This window comes from Hippocampus comes, unplaced genomic scaffold (assembly GCF_001891065.2).
Source record: "Hippocampus comes isolate QL1 unplaced genomic scaffold, H_comes_QL1_v1.1 scaffold12, whole genome shotgun sequence".
Taxonomy (NCBI): Eukaryota; Metazoa; Chordata; class Actinopteri; order Syngnathiformes; family Syngnathidae; genus Hippocampus; species Hippocampus comes.
This window is the reverse complement of record NW_017805478.1, coordinates 110842-129669: the sequence shown is the minus strand read 5'-3', so window position 1 is coordinate 129669 and position 18828 is coordinate 110842. Positions and strand designations below refer to the sequence as shown.

General features: G+C 46.2%; 1 protein-coding gene across 9 annotated transcripts in view; it reads right to left on the bottom strand.

Moving 5' to 3' along the window:
• adgrb2 (adhesion G protein-coupled receptor B2) overlaps positions 1-18828 on the bottom strand; it is a 158497-nt gene that overhangs the window by 125529 nt on the left and 14140 nt on the right. The window contains exon 1 of one of the 9 annotated variants that reach the window (XM_019875593.1): positions 7963-8713. The exons of the other annotated variants lie outside the window; for them this stretch is intronic. The gene's annotated coding sequence lies outside the window, so the exon portion shown is untranslated. Of the gene's footprint in view, positions 1-7962; positions 8714-18828 lie in introns of those variants that run through there. 9 annotated transcript variants of the gene reach the window in all.

Sequence of the window (18828 nt, the reverse complement as noted above, 5' to 3'; positions counted from 1 at the left end):
CCTACCAAGCATGCCAGATTTCGGATCAGCGGGAGAGAGGGGCTGATGGCCTGCTGAGAGGAGAGCGTATGCCTAAGGGAGCGGAACCGCGAGGGCAATTAAAATGCGTTCACACCCCCAAGCGCTAAAATCTGAACGTAAGACTGACGAAGGATTATTTTCATCACTAGAGCATACATGAGGTTTCTCATGTCGACTTGATTGTACTTGTTATCGTGACCTTTCGGGAGATATTCATTGTCAAGATTCAGCCACTTGAAGTACGGCACTCTTTTTGTTGACTGGACAGAAGCACGTTGCTGTAAATTAAGAAAACGTGTGGGATGACTGAAAGCTAAAATACGAGTTATGTGGTCATTTTCCGCAAAGCTTTGCGTTTTGCAGGCAGTCGATGGGAGAAACGTGATCTAAATGGGCCGCCTGCCGTTTGTGAACACGTTTTGTGGCGCTGCACCAGTATTTATCCTGCACGTTGTTGAAGTTCCAGACGAGACATTTTTGAGCAAATGGGAATTCCGCAGAACCCAAAGGGGACTCATCATTATTTGAGCAGAGAAAATGAGAGCGATTAACAATTCAAACTAGGCTCCTTGGCTCTGTTGAATAACTGTGAGCACTTTGGGCCAAGTATTTCGCGAGCTTCACCAAGATTCAGCTTTGAATCGGGCCCCCAAAAATACAATTCGATTCTCTTGCAGCCCTCATTTACTGTCAACAAATTCCCCCTGGGCAAACGTTGCCACTTAGCCAGATGACTAAAATTGTCGGAAGTTATTTTAAGCTCATGAGAGCAAGCCCCCGTCGTAATACGCTGGGAATCCATGTCAACATGTACGCTGCAGGCACCATATTGCCATGTGCCACATACGCCGCTGCGTTATAAGGTCTCTCCTCACTCTTTGAACTCGAGGGGTAATACATCACTGAAGTCCGGGGCGAAGGTTAATTACCCTGTCGGCCAAAGCGGCTCTCCCGTTTCATCCTCCTGCGTAATTGATGTGAAGGTAGCAGAAGAGCCACATGATGTCACAGCCAACAGTGGCGATGCCGATATTTTGGGGAGGAATATCACGCAAACGTGCACTGCCCCTTGTGCGGCTTCAGAGTCCACCCCAAAAGTGACCACTTGTTAGCTTTGCGAGCTGTTGCTAGCCGTTGTCTCCGGCATTGGCCCAATCCACGATCTGCTTATCCTCGGCAGGGTCTGGACAGATCTATCTCAGCTGACGCATGGGAAAAAAGATGGGGTACGCATCGGACGGACGTAAAATCAATGGCGGGGCTGACACGGAACCAGACAACGGCGCTCATTCACGCCTGCGGCTCAGCGTTGCCAATTAACCTTTGTCTTGCCCACCACCCACAAACGAATAACCTTCTCGCGGCCGTGCCACAATGCTGGAAATGACACCGGTGTGCCGCCTGCGTGAAATACCACCACGCGCGTAAGGGAACCGAGAGCTCCGGATAACGAAACAGCCAAATTCCTGAAAGAGAGGAGGATATGAATTTTGAGATTTTCATGTAGCGTAGTATCGAACTGCACACAGAGCTGCTCAATGGTGTGTGCAGACGGAGGGGCTGCAAATGGTCTCCATGGCAACCCCACACAGTCAGACCATACATACCTGGCATGGTGTTAGACCACTCAGCAGGTTAACACTCAATATTTCCACCTGCCCACTACTCCAAAAAAAAGCGCACAGCGAGAAGCTTTGACGAGCCAGACGACATGGAGAGCGACTCACCACAATGGCCAGATCCTCAAAGGCGCACGCGGTCTCATACAATATACCGCCGCTAAACGAATAAAGTACAAAGACCGAACGCGGATAAACGACGCGTCTGGCCGTTGATGCTATCTTGAAATTTTCGACCTCCAGGCATGACGAGCTCTTCATTCAGATCGATCCCCTCCTTTGCGATCGAGGTCGACTCGCCATTCACCGAGCAGGAGAATGAAGTTGTCATATGTCATGCGCACCTGCGGGTCATGTCGTAAACCGGCAGATGACCTTGGAATTGTCCTCAGGGGTGTCACGAGGGTTGGAGAGCGTCGCATCGGCTGATCCCTGCGGATCGGCTTCATTGTCGAGCCCAATTCGTACAAAATGGGAAACGGCCCGAGGCCTGAACCATTGCGGAGTTCAGTTGATGGCGTAATGCTCGTACAGTATGAGAAGAATTTTATGCAAGCATAGCTGCATGGAAATCATTGCAAGAGAAATCAGACTGATGTGAAGGTAACGTAAGTTGCACAGATGGTCATTTCGAAGCACTTTGCTTTTGATTTGAGGTCATGTTGGCCCAACAACTCAAACAGTGCGCGGGTCGTGCATGGATATCATGTTTTAAGCGTCTCTTCAAGCCACATGTTGGGACACTAAACCAATGTAATACTGCGTAGTGTCTTATTCACGTCGACAACGGCAACATTTTAGGCCCAAATACTGAGCATAGACAAACACACATCGCGTTGTAGACAGTTCGACTTTGAGCTTTTATCGAAAAATGACAGTTCAGGATTAGCGCACCATCTGTTGCTTTGGCGTGGCATGAGAAGATTGCAAATTATGATAACACTGAAGTGCTTCTGAAATTCAAATTTCAAAATAAGCACAGCTTGTCAATGGATTGACAGAGAAGAGGAAGATTAAAAAAAAAAAAAAACGACTACAACAGCAGAAGCTGCTGCCCTCCTGAATTATCCGACACTATAAAGTCAGAGTTTCAAACTTTTTGGATCAATAGAGTGTGTCAACTCTTTTGTTTTTCCAATCCCTCCCTGGGGGCTTCTATGATGAATATAGCGTGACAGGCAAAAATTTTTGGCTTGGGACAATTACTGAGCACAGACAAATTGCAGAGTCGCTACCTTGGAAAATTCCTTACTTGGCTAAAAGTGCGAAAAAAAATAAAGCTCCTCTGGTTTTGTTTTACGGGGAAAACAAACAAACCAAAAAAAAAAAAGAAACGATTCACCTCTGCCTTTGATTAATTAAAGAAGTAAATTACCAATGTGTTTCTGGACCATTCATTGACTTGTGTCTTTGCCCTCCAGTCCTCCTTCCGGCCAACTCCCAATGAAACGTATCCTGTCACGGTCGTTGCCAAAAGGCCTTCATGAATTATAGACAGCGGTTCCGTAGGCTGGCTTTTGCTTCTCGACGATGATTTTTAGCCTTAGCCTCACCCGAGCCCGGCCACGCTGATAGACGAGCGCAAAGCCAAACAGGCAACCCCCCCCCCCTTTTCAAATATTGACACGGCCGCCCGAGGCCACCTCACACGAGTCCCGCCCCGGTGACAGAGGCATCTGTGACTCCAAATGGAGCGTGGCAAGCATACAAAGTGGGCGAGCGCTGTGCGCGCCGCTGAGGATAAAGAAGACGCCTTCCCCGCGAAGATTGACACAGATGTCCGCCCTTTTCCGAATGATTCATCAAGCTGGGCTTTAGCGGCGCCGCTGGCTCATTGAGAAGCCCCTTGGAAATGAGCGCATGCATCCGCTTCAACGCCGGCAGTGGGATTTTGCTTGCTCGCCGCATTTAATGTTTCCTGTTTTGGTGCGCTCCCATTTACAGAGTTGAAAAATAAGATGTGCAACGGGCAGAAAGATGATCGTATGTGCCTATGAGACAGTGGTGTTGGTGGGGGCTTGAGGAGGGGGAGTGCTGGCATTAGCCTGTGACATGCGGGCGGATATTGAAGATGCTATTAGTATCTCATTTACAGGCCTTATAAAACCGCCAAAGCATTGGGTGGTTTTCATACATCTTCGGCTGATACGCGTCACGCTGCCGTTTGCGTCTCAAGCTGCAGCGCGCCCGCCGATGATTCAGTGATAGCAATGTCATTACACATTGTCACTTTATCCTATTTCACCTTGCACATTGCATCGCTGGCTCTTGGTATGTAACATTTCACTCCCTTTTCCTAAAAATGAACTGCCACATTTGACACACAGTGGCATCGGTACGAGAATTGCACTTATTTAACTGTACCATCATTTCCTGTCAGTGCTTTGAAATGTCTGAACAGTGAGTTTAAATTGGTGAGGTTGTTAAATCCGGCTTCGTTCACCTTAGGCAGCTGGCTAAAGTCAAGGCTCTCCTTTCTCAAGAGCACTTTGAAACAGTCATTTCATGCCTTCGTCACATCTCGGCTGGATGACTGTCATGTACTTGACCTTGGATTCAGCCAATCCTCCATGAAGCGACTCCAGTTGGTCCAGAATACTGCTGCTCCCCTCTTGACAGGTCCTCATAAGAGTGAGCACACCAGTCCTACTCTGGCATCCCTTCACTGGCTCCCAATATATTGGAGAGATCCTATTATTGTTTTTGTTTTTTTTCAAATCTTGAAATGGCCTCGCCCCAACTCTCTCTGGGTTCCTCCGCACCTGTCCGGTACCTCATGTCTGCGGGCCAGACACTATTGGAGATACCGAGAACTAAGCGCCGTCTCAGGGGGATCGAGCGCTTTCCATTGCCGATCCCTCTCTTTGGAATGATGTTCCGCTGAACATTTGGCAAGCCCCTTTGCCGCCCATCTTTAAAACTCGTCTTAAAACTTTTTTATTCTTTGGCTTTTTTAATTCGACTGTTCTTGTGCTTTCTACTGTCTTTGTTACTAATGTATCGTTTTATTGTTGGTTGTTGTATGAATGATTTCTCCTCCATGCACGGCACTTTGTATACAGCAGCGGTTGTTTTAAAGTGCTCTAGAAATACAATTGAGTTGAGTATTATCTGAAGCAAACTGAGTTGAGTGTGTGCTATATAAATAATAATAGATTTTATTTATAAGGCACTTTACATTTGGAGATGATTCTCAAAGGGGCGACTACAGACAAGAGTAAACAGAATAGCAATAACATCAAACAATAGATAAAAGGAACAAATGACACCCAAAAAAATAAAAATGGTCGGGCATAAACGCCTCAGGGAGCCGACGTCATGAAAAACAACAACACACTACAGTCTGGCTGTTAACTGCAATGTTATGAATTGAAACGTTAAACAAATCATTTGCAATTCATTAGTGAACTTGAATAGCGAAGTAAAGGTATTTACTGTCTCGCGGCAACATTATTCATCGCAATTGGTTTTCCGGCTTGTAGACCTCACTTGCGCAAAAGAGCTGGAGTACACTTATTTGTGCCCCAACGCAAGGAAAATGACTTCACGTGTTGATTTATCCGGACCACACCCTCTTGTTGGCGTCAGTCGTACAAAGTCAACAGGAACACTTCAATCAGCTAGCCACACACATAATTAGCAAATCCTTCTATAAGCAACATGAGGGAGTTGACTTTTATGCAGTATTCCCGTGAAATGAATCAATGCTCTGTATTAAAGACAAAACTCACATTGGAAATGCAAAACTGCAACGCTATGGATGAAATGCAATCGCTTCTGCTGGAATGCGCGGCGGTTGGATGCCGCTCGATCTCATTTTGGATGCTGGCCCTGGTGAGGATCAGGAAGTCCAAGTCGAAGCCAAACAGATCCACATAAGGAGGCTCATCCGAGACAAGCTGGAGAGTTCTCTGCTGATTTCCCCCCAAATTGGCCGCCACTGCTTCAGCGCAATCGAAATGAAGCCGAGATGTAAAGGGGGGAGCCCGAGTGTCAAAACCGAAATCCTCACCTGACAAATGCAGTAACATGCCTCACTCATCCCTGGCAGGCCCAAATGGAGCCACCGAAAGATGGTGGCTGGGGATATGTTCGCAAAACTCCAATCACGTCACGTGACAGATGGGAAATTGTGGGTTCACATTGACTGAACGGCGTGACTAAGGCATTGTCCCTGACTGCTGTTTGTCCTCTACTCAGCGGGGTTACAAATCAGCCCTCTCGCAGTCATCAGCCATCATCCCCGGGTTGCTCATCACCGCTAAAAGGGGACACGGCCCCGCCGGCTCCATTAGTTCTCAGCGGCCGCCCAAAGAAATAAAAACAAATGAGATCATTCACTGTATCTTTAATAAAAGTTTGCTCCGAGTGGGGATAGAGGCAAGTTTGTTGTTGGTTTTTCTTCTCCTTCTTTGTTTTCCCACTCAATTGCAGTAAGCTGCTTTAGGTGGTTGAAATTTACATGCCCATGTGACACTGTGATGGTTTCTCCTACCATCTTCAAATTGTCACGAAACATTTGTGGTTCAACAAACAATACAAAAAAAAATAATAATAACAACAAAACCTTTAAGTTTAACTTCAGCCCACAGCAAATGTGCACGACTTTTCACTCAGTTGTTTTGCAGTGGTCAACCACTTGAGCCACAATATTGCCACCTACAGGATTGGGGTGCAATGACACCGTGTGCCTGTTAACCAACATTGTTTGTTCTAAACGGAAACAAAACTTCCTATCGTCCACACTGTACAAATAAATAAATAAATAAAACAACTTGGCGCAAGGAACCAATGCTGTTGATTAACTTTTTTTTTCAAGAGCCGACTTTCTTCAGTTTTCTGATGTATTCATTTCAGGGTAATAGCACCACCTGTTGTTGCATGCGCATGACGTCCTGCAGCTGATCTGAGAGTGAACTATAGTTCTTTAGGTATGGCCTTGGCTTGCTAAAAAACATAACTGTGCTCAAGTGGCTCATTGGGATGATTTGAATCAAACCTCTAATGCATGACAGAGAGATAAGAGAAGGGGAATTGCAGTGGCCGCTCGGAAGCTCTTTTTGCACTGGGAGGGTTTGCAGCCTGCTCACCATCCAGCTTCAGCATCACCGAAATACCTGCCTGCCAGGAGATCTAGGTGTGTGTGTGTGTGTGCGTGTGCGTGCGTGTGCGTGTGCGTGTGTGTCTCAGAAACCGTTAAAAACAAAATCCCTTTTTGAAAACAATTGCAGCAGAGATGGTGGCAAGGAGCAGTAGAATCAGCAACAGCGAAATTGCAGCACCGACACCAGGCCGCCTGAAGGCAAACCAGACAGTCCTCCATACGCATGTGAAGTGATCACTTTTCTCCCAAGGGCCTTCCCGCGGTGTGGTTTAACCCGCCCGTGACCCTATCGATCCACATGTGAAAATTGTAGCGTCCGTTTAGCATTCCGCGCGGCTGCTGTGGAGATGATAGCCACGGTGCTTATTTTTTCATCGCTCTTGACAGGAGAGCCCGTCGCATAGAGTTCTGGATTTTGTTTTCCATTTCCTTTTTCTTAATGTGATTCACAGAGGCGCGCGTGCGTGCGTGCGAGCGTGTGCGTCTTGCATTTTATTGCAGTCACCGCACAAAGTTAGTGGCTATGAAGCGGCACCGGACACTTTATTAGGCACAGCTGCATAATTTGACACTGTAGGCTACACCAGTAGATGCGAAAATAAAAGTGATCTATTTTACACAAGCACATATTTAGTGATTCGTGTTCATAATTGCACTGCATGACGGTGGGAGGTGTTTATAATATGTTCCTTTTTTAAATGTGTTTAAAAAAAAAAGGCGCGGGGGGGGGGCGAGCTGAAGTATTTGAAACGTGCCCGTGCAGTTGCACACGACCGCAAACTACAACCGCCACATTCGAAATGACGCAAAACGACCACGTCGTCGACGTTGTCGGCCGAATCTGAGGATACAATCTTTGCTTTTGATCTCGGCAGCCCGTGCATGTGTGCCTAATGAAGTGGCCGATGAGTGTAGCTGTTTGTCACAGGGTGGCTGCGGCATTCGGTCGATCAACTCCGCTCACGTGCAGTGTCGTTAAAAATGCACCACAATCCGCATGAATTGTACTCTTTTCGAACTCGCCGCACATCGCTGCCCACTCGGGCTCCAGGTCTGAGAATCTCGTGCAATGTGGGGGGTTACTTTACAGGCGCGTCGTCATCACCACGTCAAGGATAATACCAATTGATTAGCCCGAAGAAGCATGCGTCAAGAGACATTTTTTTTTTAGTGGGAGGGTGGGCGTCCCAAAAAAATGTCAGTGCGATATGGGTTTACCTGATCGTTGTCAGAAGTAGTTATTTGATGTAACGAGTAATCCCCGATCGGTTCCGTGGGTCCAAATGAAGTTTCTCATCCATGGCACGTCTCAGGTGCGGAGAGCGAGACAGACGATCACTCATTCATTCATTCTGAATGCAGCTCCGGAATCTTTTCCACGCTAATGTTCTTGGCCGGCATCCCATAAGTAGAATAACATAAATAACGCTAAGGAAATGTAAAGGAAACAAAAGCGAAACAAGGAATAGGGGCGCTAAATCATAAAGTAATCATGAGTCGAAAGGAAAGCGCAAAAAAAAAAAGATCAACACGGAAGGGTAAAGGAAAGAAAAACAAAAGAGGAGAAATGGGCCACCGTCGTTGCGTCGCTTGTTAGAAAAAAAAAAACAACAACATAAATCCGTGTCATATAATCTCCATGGTTTGGTGCCTGTATATTCCAAAGCAAAGAGAAAAGGCGCAGCAGCAGCAGGGGCAGCCAAGTAGGAGCTTTTTTTTTTTTCTTTCGACCAATGCCCGGTATTCCAAGTCCAGGGGACCTCTTGATCTGACGCCAAAAAAGCCTAAAAAGATTCGAACGACCCCCACCTCGCGACCCCTCTTGGCTTCATCCACGCAGTCATAGCGGGGTGGGTGGGGGGCGGGGGCGATAACGTGCGCGGTGCTATTCGGAGAGACAATCCACAGGCAGCGGATCTCAGTCGGCATCTGCCTCCTCTGCAGTCGCTTCTCAAGCGGAGGAAGGATGCGCGGCCCCGCTGCCCACCACCGGGAAAGCGTCAGGCGCGTCCACGGAAGACCCCCCCCCCACCCCCTTCTCCCACCCCCTTTCGTATGCCGCCCACTCCAGCTCTTCCCCGCTTGCATCGTGAGTCTTCACGTCTGCAAGCGCACTTTTGCAAAAATGCTGAATCACAGGATCTGAGAAGACATGATTTGTCCTCCCATCCGCAGTCCGGGTTTCATGGAACAAAATGCACACAAATCCAGAACCTTGCTCAACACACTCAGAATCAAAACTCCAACTACATTCAAACCCGAGGTCACACATTCTCGCACCTGATTTGCTTCAGAATTAATGTCATGAGTACAACAAATGCAATATTGAAATCAACAAAACACGTGAAACAATCTCATGGAGAAGAGCATTTCGAGCTCGTTTGTCGGAAGATATATATACCGACACAACCGCTACATTAAGCACGATTTGATGCTAATTTACAAATGTCATCCTTCTGCTCTGAAAATTCAGATTCAAAATTCTTTCCGCGAAGCAAAAATTAAAAAGCAGGCGTGCTGTGACAACACCAGAATAAAAAATAATAATTTTGCCCGTCGTGAATCTGTGTTGACACGATCAACGCCCATTCAAAACACTTGAAGGTGGCGCTGCGTGCTCGATTGCGAAAGGAAAGCGACTTAGAGATAACGCTCGCACATGTGTGCTCCCTGTGCCTCATCTCACCCACAGAACGCAAACATCCTTCAAAGCCGACTCGTTCGCATCCTCGTACGTCAATTCGTCAGCATAACGGCGCCTTGGAATTGCCGCGTCGTTCCAAAGTGACATTTTTCATTAACCTCAACAGCCTCTTTGACAGAGAAATAATCATCACATTGTCAAAGGTGTTCCGAGGTTCCCCGCTATGAACTTTGCGTGTGTCCGGGTTCTGCGGGAACACTTGGAAAAAGAATGAGGTCAAGTACACACCAGCAAAAAAGGTCGCGGAGTTCACTCGTTTGGAAAACGAATGACAATTCATTTCGGACGTATTGTGATGAATGAAAATCTCGCTTTACGCTGTAGTTGTCATGGAAATCACTCGATTTGGTACGATAGAAGAATAAAAACGCGTGTTGCTAAGGGTGCGTTGTTGCGTTCGTGTCGTATGATTTCAGCACCACGGACAGCTCTCAGGAATTTGACTTTGGGGTTTCAGAAGTTTGCATGACTACATGCAAAATGAAACAATTGAGTTCCAACAAGTAAGTAACAGGAAGTAATTTATGAAACCGTGAGATAGAATCATCAATGATGTCCCTCTACATCCAAACAATAACTTGGGCAGTATATTGCAGGAAGCACTGCTGACCTGCATGCTTCAGAAAGCAGCTAGGTCGGGCGTTGTTATTGTCCATGCGCCGCGACGCGCGAACAACGCACGTACGCACGTAACATGCAGCAGCACAAGTCAGAGGAGCCCCTTGACCCGATTAGCCGACATCTGCCGTAGCCGGAGGGGCTTCCTCCTCCTCCTCCTCCTGTACGGACGCTATAGGAAGCGCGCTGAAAGTAGAAGGGTCACAATGTGAAGATGCTAATCAGAAACGTGTTTTGTTTTTTTGTTTTTTTTCCCTTTGCAGATGGTGTGAAAAAAAAAGTTTCACGATAAACATGTTTGATTGGCTTGGACTTGGACTTCAAATTCAGTGTTTTTCTCCTTTTTGAACTAAACGGAACTTACATATGGCCGCGCTTGTGTGTAGTTGTGTCCATGAATGCCAAGTATAATTTATGGGTGTATGCGGCTATTTGTGTGAGGCTAATGTGCAGTCGAGTGGATCCTGGCTAGGGTGGGAGTTTTGTAAAAAGCAGCGGTCCATGAAGCTAACTACAGTTCCTCCCTGATCAAATGTGACAATTATGATGGCGCTCGTGGGTACAAAACTCCCTTGCGGCTCCCCAATCCATTCCATTGTGCTCTTTCTTACTGCCACCTTCTCTTTTCATCCACTACGCTGCTGCCCTTTACTCTCACATGCAAGCGGCGCTTCTACTTTGTGCATTTGTTTTCGCTCGCTGCTCAGAAGGGATCCTTCTCCCAATTTCTTTTCAACATTTCACGACTCGGGAATGGTTTCTCGAAAACTACTTTCACTTAAGAAGGCCTACGAGACACAAATGTTGTACACGGGTTAAATTTTAGAAAATGTATCCGAGGTTGCCGTCCGTTTTGTACGGTTTGGGTTCGATTTGCTGCGGTACTTTTTTGACAAAATCGGAGGGAAAAAGCAATAATAATCCACCCCTGATACGATAATGTAGAGCTCGATACACATTGCATTGATTGGTTATAATCTTCACTCTCTATCGAAACGTTCCTGCCCCCGCCCCCGATGCGTATTTTGCACGTGGCTTGACCCTACTGTATTGATTCGGAATGGTGTTGGGCACCGTAACTGATCAACAAATCATGGACCACGTTGGCACTCGGTTCATTGAATGCATTTTTGAACATGGAGATACGATCGATTCACAGTGTATTGAGAAATGACATCATCAATCACGACCGACAACGGATGCCTCAACCCGAGATCCACTAGTTGCGTGCGCCACAAAAACAAAGTAAGGTAACGCATTGCCGTGTGACCCAACCCTGCCTTATCTTCAGCTCTGTGTTGAACTTTTAGATGATCTTCGAGGAAAATCATTTCCTTTGTCTGACACAGACGGATCACAGCGTCACCAGGTGCCCCCGGTGGGCGGCGTGACGCACCAAACAGTCTTCTCTGTCCATCTATGCCGTTGCGCTTGCCCCTCTTCATGAGCATCCATCACCCGGCCCGGCCCACCGCTCGTATATCTTCCTCGCTGCCTCCATCGCATCCCTCCAGATCCCCTCCACGCATTTAAGAGCATCCGACGCCCAGTGCAGACCACAGTGTGTCGCGCCATCCATCATGACTCGTTGGAGGCCACATGAGTGCACACAAAGAAAGCTCTATTTTATGTATTTATCAGCCGGCCAAGGCTCCTCACATATTGATCCAATCACTGCCGTAGATGAACGCAATTAACCGTTGAACACTAATAATCCCTTTGACAAAAAAGGCAGCATGAAAAATTAATAGTCATAGAAACATAAAATCAAATGACAGAATACTCCGCTGCGAGATCCTAATTGAACTTTCATGCCAGATGATTTACGAAGCCCTGTTGCACTCCGCCACCACAAGGTGGGCAGAGGGAGGCCGTGAATTAAATCCAGCCTGACACGAGTGATGACGTTTGATCTTGCCCTCAAGGAGATGAGTTAGCAATTTCATACCAGCGGAAAACACCCATCACCCTTCGAGGGCTCCACTGGCGGAGGAAGTGTGAATATTACCATCATATAATACAACAATTGAATCCAGATGAGATTGCTTAGCATAGTGGCATGCAGGGAGCAGGATTTTCGAAAACAAATGGACTCAAATGTAGCAACACTCAAGACGCCTCCACACTTGTAGTTCGGTGCACAAAAAGTGCTAAACTCGGGCCACTTGGCATACTTTGAGCCAACAGTCTCAAACTTGGGTTCTACGTTAAACGGTGCTCCCACAAATCTATTGGTGCAGTAGTTATTATTAATTTTTCTGGCAGCTGGTAATACAGCACGACTTTGAAACAGTAGAATCTCTGCCTTCATCACATTTCATTTGATTTCCTTTGCTCTTGACTGTACTTTGGAGTCGGCCAATCCTCCATCATCCCTCCCCAGTTGGTTCAAAATGCTGCTGGCTGACCTAACCGGAACATGTGAAGGAGCACGTAACTCCTATTCTGGCCTTCCTCCACTGGCTGCCTGTGCGCTTTAGAGTTTATTTAAAGATACTATTTGTTTTCAAATCAATAAATAGTCTCTGAGTAACTTTACCTCGGCTCCTGCCTGGTTCCTCAGGTCAGCTGACCAGCTTCTCCTGGAGACACCGAAGTTGGAAGCTCAGGGGGGATTAAAGCATTTTCTCTTGCTGGTCTCTAAATGGTGTCCCATTGCACTTGAGACAAGCTTCACTGTTCATTTTTAAAACCCATTTTCAGTCCTTTGGCCTTTGAACACAACGTTGCATTCTGCCCTTGTTTTAGTGTCTTTCTTGTTGAATGATTTCACGTCTCACATTTTACGTTGATTTTTAATATTCATTTGCGGCGCCTTCTTTTCAGCTGTGGTTGTTTTTAAATGCTTGATAGAGAAAACTAGTTTGGTTCGATTGAGTTTGGTGCGCATCAGGGTCCTGATATTAGCGTCCACACTTGACCAAACAAGCTACACTACCAGAGCAATCCAGCCAGAGTTGGTTGAGCGTGTACACAGCCCAAGAATGAAAAAGGTTTTAAGGGCAGTGTGGTAAAGTTCTACCTGCCTTTCTAAAAGCCATCCCTCATGCACAGCCAATTAACCGTCCTTGTCTCCGTTTTAAGCTCCTTGATGACTCTTCCACTGTCCATTTAGGTTTTTCTTTTCCCCCTTCCCTATTTGCCACATTGTGTTTTAGCCCCAAGACAGGTCTTGTATAGGCTCTTAACTAAATGGAATCTTTGCTTTGAGAGCTGGGTCATGCCAAAGACAGCGTGCTCCAATAAGCACCACAAACAGTAAAAGGCTAAGGCCACTGCTGCTATTCCCTCGTCTCTTTGTGACTGCATATGAGAGAGAGGACACAAAACGAGACAGAAATGTAACAGAAATCATCAGTAATGTGTCTTCCCCCCACCCCCCAAAAAAAAGCATTTTGTTGCACAAATATGATGACACAACCCTGTGTGCCCCTCACGCGTCTGTAATAAAAGGCATAAATGGCATGCTGGGGGAATTATGAAAACACAAGCTTGTGCCAGTGTACGGTTTGGCTGCATAAAACTCAAAACAACCGCAGCATGCGTGTGCAACTCCCATTTTGGCTCAATTTTTAGCCTCCATTCATAATTTACACACTTGGTGTCTTTGAATAGTCGAGCTCCAAAGAATCACAGCTATTGCTTGCTGACACAGAAAAAAAACAAAACAAAAAAAAAAGACCACCAAACGATGAAATATTCACAACGATAAAATAGGTTGTTGTTTGTTATACAGATGACATCTGCGAGCAAATGTTGCAACATAAGTAGCACTCTCATAAGCTCGCACATACAAGGAAAATAAAGACGGAAAGCAGTCGAAACACGGCTTCACGTTGTGGCCGACTGCAGTGAAGATTAAATATTTACATTCTCTATCTGCTGCTTTGAAGAGCACTTTTTTAATCAGTTCAAACGGGGGGGACCGCATGCTTCCTTTCGGTTTTGGCTAAAAAAAAGATGCCGACACAGAAAACACTGACGAGTGAATGAAGAGCAAACGATAATATGATCTGTAATCGCCAAGCAAACAAGAGTAACGTTTGCTCATATACATCGGATCATTCTAATTCTACACTCAAAAAAGATGTCATGGTCCACTGTTTGAGGAGCCGTTTGCTGGGATCGAAAGCCTGTCGGACAACAGCGTGACACTAAGTGCAGTGCGAAGACAGTCCACCTGTTACATTGCTTTAGACTTTAAAATGAAAGGAATGTCCCAAGTGTTGGACAGTATCTTGTACATCCTCTCAATCCCTTTTGGAAGCAGCCCCAAATATCAGGAGGTACATCATGTCCTGGCATGATGGCTTGACGGCTTCTCCCGCAGAAGACTAAAAGCATCTTAACGAATTTGCGCCAGGCCGCAGTGGTTCTTAAAGCAGTTTGATGGATTATTCATGAAGAAAACATGCGTGGTGCTCTTGGCTGACCGAGATATCGCGCGAGTCGAAGGAATACGGCAGGTTTTACCAGAACTTGACGCATTCCTTTCGAAAATGAATAAAAGAAGGAAAATAACACTGCAGGGCAAAGCTTGAATGAAATGCAGGACGCTTCACACCGCACGCCGCGTCCAAATATTCTCCAATGCAGCAAGTGTGATCGAGCACAGCATTTATTTCACTTTCCTTATTTGATTCAATTGCTTCCCAAAAACGTTTTCTCACTTCAATATGACATAAAACACACGCGGAGCTGGCTCCTTTTAGGCCGATGGTTTCTTTTCACACCTGCCGTCTGCTGTTAGGCCCCGCTTTTTTTTTTTTCTCCCCTTCTGGTTGAGAGCTGACTCAGGTGGCTATGCTATCAGGCTAATGTATGATTGATTGTTTGAATAAGAGACACTCCAGTGCCCCCGACTTTGCTCTCTCTTGTCTACACGGTTAATGGGGCAGCCCAAAGGCGGCACTGCGTCTCCGTGTGCACAGACACGTATCAGCGCGGGCAAGTCACGGGTAGTCGTTTTCCACGGGTGTGTTAATGTGCTGTATCGGCATACATTTCAAAACACATTTGGCCACAGGTGAGAGCGACGTATTTGACAGTGGATGCAAATCACACCACCGAGTCTCCACTCTCGGCAAGTCCAAATCATGAACTCCCTTTCCGACCCCACCCACGACTCATTCGGAGCCGTCCCTGCGTTTGAAAGCTGTCCTTGAAGGACAGATATGCCGTGTGCCATGCGATTCTGTGAATTTTCCTTTTCCACTGCAGCATACACTGAACGCTTACATCACGGAAGTGCTGCCTGGAAATGACTGACGTTTTAGTGGAAGAGTTTGTGATCATCCTGGCACGGGTTGCCAGTTTTATCGTCGTCGTCGTTTAATCCCTCTTTCACAAAATCTTATCAGGACTGATTTCAAAGGATTACATTTGCAACGTGTACATCAGTTAGTGGTGAATCTCCCGCTTTGCATTCATGCGCCACTCTGGGTGGGTACTTATGTAACGCTGCAAGCAGAGTTGCTTCACTCAGGTCGTGGAAAGAAGGAATCGGGCAGGGGGATAGACAGGCTGAAGGTTCTTTGGATGATATTCTAATTTATGCTTCAAGCTGTACAAAGCACTCGCTCATAATCAGTCTCTCATCAAGTTCACACAGTAAGCTCTAAAAAGGAGCATTCATCCCACAAATTCCCAGCAAATATAATAAAGCCCAAGCTCCAACTTCTCCTTTCGAGTCAGCCAGCATTTTCATTCGGTGACAGGATCTCTCAAACGCTATCGTGCGCCATCTCGTTTCTTTGTCACGGTGTTGTATGTGAGCCACCTCTAATATAGTGTCTGGTCCACAAACCTGAGGCACCGGGCAGGGGCAGAGAAGCTCAGAGAAGTAAGGTGGGGCCATCCCATTCAAAGATTTGAAAAAAACAAATCGAAGAATCTTAAAAAGAAGTCTAAAATGAGCCAGTGAAGGGATGCCAGAGTCGGAGTTACGGCGTATCTGTTATGCGCTCCCGCTTTCGATTACCGGTCAAGAGGCAAGCAGCAGCATTCTGGAGCAACTGGAGATGCTTGATGGAGGATTTGCTGACTCCAAAGTCAAGTGCGTTACAGTAATGCAGCCAAGATGTGACAAAGGCGTGAATGACTGTTTCAAAATGCTCTTGTGTCTTCTTTTCATTGAAATTCAAGAAATTCGGTGCCATCCAAGTCTTGGTTCCCTTTGGTCTCATTGAGAAAGTCTTTTTTGCTCAGCGCGACATAGATCTGACAGTCATCCTCGACATATTTTGCGCTCTTCATTGGTCAAGCGGCAACGCCCCCTGGGATTGAACGGCAGTACTTCAAGAGAGGATTTATGAGGCCCCATTACCCCTTGAATACTATAAGTAACAATGAATAATTGTTTGTAATCGGGACATTGGCTTGCTGAGAACAGTATTAGCTTCACCACATACATCATTGGACAGGAGCAGGAACAGCGAAGTACGGTAGTCGTTAGAAACCTCTTTTGTTTCGTAATTTGCTTTAACCACAAGAAAACGGGGACGTGTAAAAATGTTGCGTGCGCTGGCAAAATTTGCTCATGTCAGCTTTCCTTGTTGAAATGACTGCTAAGCCAATTAATCACACCGTTGTGATGGTCAACGGGCACATCAATAGCAGCAGTCAAGTCTGTGGCTTGTCATACGGCGCACTTCAAACATTGCTGTCGAAGGAAGGAAGAGGTGGGAAATAGACAGTTCCACCCGTCCAACTCACGTTTACCCTTACTTTTTTTTTTTTTTGTCTATCTGCATCTGATCCTGACACTTGGCATTCAACAAACCCCAAACGTCCTCTCAGCGATGTTCTGTTATTGCGCACGTTTCAATTCCATTTCACAACCGCATCACCGGCCAATACATCACATTTCGGAGGAATAACAAAGATATTTACTGCGCCTTATAAAAACTGCAATTCCCCATGCCAGGCGGTCTCTAAGGGACGTTAGCAGGTTGTATGAAGCCTGGTAAAACTACACTTCCCAAGGGGGCAGCGCTTCATCGCCGGTGCTCCTTGTGGGGGTAATAAACTTGCATTGATCCGGTGACAGGGCTGATTAGAATCAGTCGGGGGCTCGTGTGAAGCCTGGTAAAACTACACTTCCCAAGGGGGCAACGCTTCATCGCCCGGTGCTCCTTGCGGGGGTAATAAACTTGCATTGATCCGGTGACGGGTCTGATTTGAATCAGTTGGTGGCTCGTGTCCCAGCGTGGTGGATGAGGGGGACCTTGGGACATTTCCACCCGCATTTGATTCATTTGACCTCAGTGTGACAAATATGAGCATGCGGGTCCTCTCGGAGTTTTGGGGGGAAAGTCTGCTGTCCGTCTTTTTCGGTTTATTTTCAAATGTGAATCACGAAGGCAGCTTCGTGATGTGTTTTTTTTTTTTTTTTTCTCCATTGATCGGATTCAGTACAGAAGCTAATTCGTTCAGGTTTCTCTTTAATGACAATTGGGAGTATCTCGTATTTGACAAACGGTCAACAAAATAGATAAAATTTGCTTCAAATGTTCCGGTGGACGGACAACGTCCAAATTTAAGGCAGCCGTCCCAAAGACGGTGACGATGTCTCCATTTGCTCCATTCCGACGAGCGAAGAGACAATCTCCCCATTCAAGCCAATGAGATGTAAGCCTGGGAATTAAAGAGCCGTTTTTAAATACTACTCAACAATCGCCCCGCCGGAGCGTGAGATGAGCTTGCAAGATCAAATGAGATTCAGGACAAACTCTCCAGATAACGCTCGACAAAAATAGAATTGCAATGAGAAAGCAGAAAGGCAGAACCATCCTCATTTAGATCGGCGCCATATGCCTGAAAATTGTCATTATGAGTCATGAATTATTGGTGGTGAGATAAAAGACAATGTGAGGAGTTTTGCAATGTTCATAAAGGTGCGGGGAAATGAAAAAGAAAATACAGGACACACTCTTCCATCTGGATCTGCAACTTGTCTTAAAGTGTTGTTTTTTTTTTTTGCAAGTTCCTGCTTGCTTAGAAACAAACGAGAAGATATAATTCCAAAGTTTTTTGTCGACTCCACCAGAAAGGAATCATGGTGGCAACGCTTGCTCACTGAATGTTTTCAAAGATGAATTAGGAACGCGACGCTTGTTTGTTTCATGTCTTATCAAATTGTTTTCCTTTATATAAACGTATTTTCTAATTGACACGTTGATGTTCATGTTTTCATATCGACAAATGGTTACAACAGCCGACCGTTATGACGTGCAGATTCGTTATGTCTCTGAAGGTACGTTGTAAGCAGGTTTGACCGTATTTAGCAACACCAAAGTGAAACACCATTTTCATTGATCCTGAAGTCACAAAACAATTGCGACCCTGCGCTGGGTGGAGATTTAATGTGCATGACCCCCACCAACCCCCACCCTCATTGGCCCCCTGTCACAATCGCATCTCGCTTTGACACCTCTCATAGTGCACGTCAATCAACGTGAGCAGCAAAATGGCAGCAGGGCTATCGTCAGCCACCTCCTACAGCACATCCACAGACAGCTTTAAAGATGGATGTAGGGATGCTGTGTGTTACACACACACACACACACACACACACACACACACACACACACACACACACACACACACACACTGAGTGACAGGACATGCAGTGTGCAGGCTGCTGAATGCCTTGTGTTTGACTGGAGGCAAGATAAGGAGAGCAGATCCTTTTTAAAGTGCTGATGGAACAACACGCTATCAAAGTGGATCCGCGGACATGCCGAATGATGAAAAAGAGAGAC